Genomic DNA, 5083 nt, shown 5'->3' with positions numbered 1-5083 from the left:
TCGTTTCGATCGTTCGGGCGGTTCATTTGAGGGCGTCCATGTGAACTCGTTTGGCGGGTCGTTCGGGTGAGGAGGGGCGTGCCCCAATGAACAAACCCATATCAAAAATGCTAAGTTGTGACCTGAGGTTGCCTTTGTGCATGTTCGTACAGCTCGTTTGCCCGGCTCTCCCTTATCACTTCGTTTTGGTCGTTCAGGCAGGTCGTTTGAGGGCGTCCGTGTGAACTTATTCGGGTGAGGGCGTGCACTGGTGAACGAGCCCGTATCAAAAAATGCTAAGTTGTGACTCGAGGTTGGCTTTATGCACGTTCGTGCAGCTCGTTTGCTCGTCTCTCCCTTGTCGCTTCGTTTCAGTCGTTCGAGCGGTTCATTTGAGGGCATCCGTGTGAACTCGTTCAGGCAGGTCGTCTGAGGGTGTTCGTGTGAACTCATTCGGGCAAGTCGTTTGGGCGAGGGAGCGCCCAGGTGAATGAGCCCATATAAAAAATGCTAAGTTGTGACCCATGGTTGGCTTTGTGCACGTTCGTGTAGCTCGTTTTCCCAGCTCTCCCTTATCGCTTTGTTTCGGTCGTTCGGGCACCCATGAAAAATCGTTCGGGCGGATCGTTTGAGGGTGCCCATGTGAACTCTTTCGGGCAGGTCGTTCGGCCGAGTGCGTGCCCGGGCAAACGAGCCCATATCAAAAAACGCTAAGTTGTGATTTGAGGTTGGCTTTGTGCACGTTCGTGCAGCTCGTTTGCCTAACTCTCCATTGTCGCTTCGTTTCGGTTGTTCGGGCGCCCATGCAAAATCATTTGGGCGGGTCGTTTGAGGGCGCCCGTGTGAACTCATTCGGGCGGGTCGTTCTGGCGAGGGCACGCTCATGCGAACAAGCCCGTATCAAAAAATGCTAAGTTGTGACCCGAGCTTGGCTTTACACACACTTTGTGCAGCTCATTTGCCCGGCTCTCCCTTGTCGCTTCGTTTTGGTCGTTCGGGTGCCCATGCAAAATCATTCGGGCGGGTCGTTTGAGGGCGTCCTTGTGAACTCATTTGGGCGGGTCGTTCGGGCGAGGTCGCGCCCGGGCAAACGAGCCCACACCAAAAATGCTAAGTTGTGACCTGAGGTTGTCTTTGTGAACGTTCGTGCAGCTCGTTTTTCCCGCTCTCCCTTGTTGCTTCGTTTCGGTTGTTCGGGCACCCATGCAAAATCGCTCAGGTGGGTCGTTTGAGGGAGCCCGTGTGAACTCATTCGGGATGGTTGTTTGGGAGAGGGCGCGCCCGCGTGAACGAGCCCGTATTAAAAAATGCTAAGTTGCGAACTGAGGTTGTCTTTTTGCACGTTCATGCAGCTCGTTTGACCGGCTCTCCCTTCTCGCTCCGTTTCGATCGTTTGGGCGCGCATGCAAAATCATTCAGGCAGTTCGTTTGAGGGCGTCTGTGTGAACTTGTTCGGGCAGGTAGTTCGTGCAAGGCTACGCCCCTACGAACGAGCCTGTATCAAAAATGCTAAGTGGTGACCCGAGGTTGGCTTTGTGCACGTTCGTGCAGCTAGTTTGCCCGGCTCTCCCTTGTCGCTTCGTTTCGGTCGTTCGGGCGGGTCATTTGAGGGTGTCCGTGTGAACTCGCTCGGGCGAGTTGTTCGGGCGAGGGCATGCCCAGGCGAATGAGGCTGTATCAAAAAAAGCTAAATTGTGACCCGAGGTTGGCTTTGTGCATGTTCGTGCAGCTCGTTTGCCCGGCTCTCCCTTGTCCCTTCGTTTCAGTCGTTCGGGCGCCCATGCAAAATTGTTCGGGTGGGTCATTTGAGGGTGTCCGTGTGAACTTGTCTGGGCAGGTATTTCGAGTGAGGGTGCGCCCATGCGAATGAGCGCGTATCAAAAATGCTAAGTTGTGACCCGAGGTTGGCTTTGTGCACGTTCGTGCAGCTCGTTTGCCCAGCTCTCCCTTGTCGCTTCGTTTCGGTCGTTCGGGCGGGTCGTTTGAGGGCGCTCGTGTGAACTCGTTCGGGCGGGTTGTTTGGGCGAGGGCACGCCTGGTCGAACGAGCCAGTATAAAAAAATGCTAAGGTTTGACCTGAGGTTGGCTTTGTGCACGTTTGTGCAGCTCGTTTGCCCGGTTCTCCCTTGTCGCTTCGTTTCGGTCATTCGGGCGCCCATGTAAAATCGTTCGGGTGGGTCATTTGAGGGCGCTCGTGTGAACTTGTTCGGGCAGCGCGTTCAGGTGAGGGCGTGCCCAGGCGAACGAGCCCGTATGAAAAAATGCTAAGTTGTGACCCGAGGTTGGCTTTGTGCACGTTCGTGTAGCTCATTTGCCCGGCTCTCCCTTATCACTTCGTTTTAGTCGTTCGGGCGCCCATGCCAAATCGTTTGGGTGGGTCGTTTGAGGGCGTTTGTGTGAACTCATTTGGGCAGTCATTCAGGCGAGGGTGCGCCTGGGCGAGCGAGCCCGTATGAAAAAATGCTAAGTTGTGACTCGAGGTTGGCTTTGTGCACGTTCATGTAGGTCGTTTGCCCCACTCTCCCTTGTCGCTTCGTTTCAGTCATTCGGGCGCCCATGCAAAATCGTTCGGGTGGTCGTTTGAGGGCGTCCATGTGAACTCATTCGAGCAGGTCGTTCGGGTGAGGGCGCCCCCGGGCGAACGAGACCTATCAAAAAACGCTAAGTTATGACCCGAGGTTGGCTTTGTGCACATTCGTGCAGCTCGTTTGCTGGCTCTCCCTTGTCGCTTCTTTTCGGTCGTTCTGGTGGGTCGTTTGAGGGCGTCTGTGTGAACTCGTTCGGGCGGGTCACTTGGGCGAGGGCGCGCCCGGGTGAACGAGCCCATATAAAAAATGCTAAGTTGTGACCCGAGGTTGGCCTTGTGCACATTCGTGCAGATCGTTTGCCCGACTCTCCCTTGTCACTTCATTTTGGTTGTTCGAGCGCCCATTCAAAATCATTTGGGCGAGTCATTTGAGGGCGGCCGTGTGAACTCGTTCGGGCGAGGGAACGCCTGGGCGAACGAGCCCGTATCAAAAAATGCTAAGTTGTGACCCGAGGTTGGCTTTGTGCACATTCGTGCAACTCGTTTGCCTGGTTCTACCTTGTTGCTTCGTTTCGGTCGTTCGGGCGCCCATGCAAAATCGTTTGGGCAGGTCGTTTGAGGGTGCCCGTGTGAACTCGTTTGGGCGGGTTGTTCAGGCGAGGGCGCGACCTGGGCGAACGAGCCCATATGAAAAATGCTAAGTTGTGACCCGAGGTTAGCTTTGTGCATGTTCGTGCAGCTCATTTTCCGAGCTCTCCCTTGTTGCTTCGTTTCGATCGTTTGCGTGCCCATGCAAAATCGTTCGGGCGGGTCGCTTGAGGGCGGCCGTGTGAACTCGTTCGGGTGGGTCGTTGGGGCAAGGGCGTTCCCGGCGAACGAGCCGTATCAAAAAAGTGCTAAGTTGTGACCCGAGGTTTTCTTTGTGCTCGTTCGTGCAGCTTGTTTTCCTGGCTCTCCCTTGTCGCTTCGTTTCGATCGTTCGGAGCGATTCGTTTGAGGGTGTCCATGTGAACTCGTTCGGGCGGGTCTTTCGAGTGAGGGAGCATCCCGACGAACTGTTAGAAAATTATATATTACGGAGAAATGGAACACATAAAATATTGTAGAAATATAAACACAGAGAACACATAAAACAAGAGAGACACAGATATGCGTGGTTTGCCCAGTTTGGGCTACGTCCACCCCGAACAGCCAGTCCTTCCTTTCTATTATCCAGCAAAATGAAGAGACACAACCTATAACAAATCCACTGTAATATCCTCTGTTTCACAGTCTCACCTCTCAGTTTCTCGCTCACAGAATACACATATATCTCTCAGCCTCTAATACAATGCCCACATACAAAGAGAGGGGTTGCCTTCTAGGGAAAAAATCCCTAAACTAAACATAAGTTCTACCGTCAGATCATCTGCCTAATGAATGACCTAGATTGACTAGAAATTACTATACTTTTACAAGGCAATTTTACATTTTATTCTAGCTTTGGGGGCGCTGCCCCCAAGCCCCCGCCGTGGGACTGCTGGCCCCCAGACCCCCCAGCCGGGGGGGATCCCCGCACCCCCCCACATGGAGGGTTGTACAAACTTACTCGGGTATACATCCGGCTGAAACAAAGACCTCTGAACAATCATGCTCCACAGACAACACGAACAAAACTGTATCAAAAATACTAAGTTGTGACCCGAGGTTGGCTTTGTGCACGTTCGTGCAGCTCGTTTGGCCGGCTCTCCCTTGTCGCTTCGTTTCGGTCATTTGGGCAGGTCGCTTGAGGGCGTCCATGTGAACTCGCTCGGGTGGGTCGTTCGGGCGAGGCCGGGCCCGGGCGAACGAGCCCGTATCAAAAAATGCTAAGTTGTGACCCAAGGTTGGCTTTGTGCATGTTCGTGAAACTCGTTTGACCGGCCCTCCCTTGTCGCTTCGTTTCGGTCGTTCAGGTAGGTCGTTTGAGGGTGTCCGTGTGAACTCGTTCGGGTGTGTCGTCTGAGGGCGTCTATGTGAACTCGTTCAGGCGGGTCATTCGGGTGAGGGCGCACCAGCGCGAACGAGCCCATATCAAAAATGCTAAGTTGTGACTCGAGGATGGCTTTTTGCACGTTCGTGAAGCTCGTTTGCCCAGCCCTCCCTTACAGCTTCATTTTGGTCGTTCGGGCACCCATGCAAAATCGTTCGGGTGGGTCGTTTAAGGGCGCCCGTGTGAACTCGTTTGGGCAGGTCGTTCGGGCGAGGGCGTGCCCGGGCGAATGAGCCCGTATCAAAAAATGGTAAGTTGTGATTTGAGGTTGGCTTTGTGCACGTTCGTGCATCTCGTTTTCTCGACTCTCCCTTGTCGCTTCGTTTCGGTCGTTCGGGTGCCCATGCAAAATCGTTTGGGCGGATCGTTTGATGGCACCCATGTGAACTCGTTCGGGCGGGTCATTTGAGGGCACCCATGTGAACTCGTTCGGGCGGGTCATTTGAGGGCACCCATGTGAACTCGTTCGGGCGGGTCGTTCGAGCGAGGGCATGTCCGGGCGAACGAGCCCATATCAAAAAATGCCAAGTTGTGACCCAAGCTTGGCTTTATGCACATTCGTGCAG

Source organism: Pinus tabuliformis, chromosome 7, assembly GCF_031772625.1.
Source record: "Pinus tabuliformis cultivar Carrire ecotype Pingquan chromosome 7, CPIR1, whole genome shotgun sequence".
In the NCBI taxonomy this organism is placed as follows: domain Eukaryota; kingdom Viridiplantae; phylum Streptophyta; class Pinopsida; order Pinales; family Pinaceae; genus Pinus; species Pinus tabuliformis.
The sequence above is the reverse complement of the archived record's forward strand: the minus strand, read 5'-3'. Positions refer to the sequence as shown.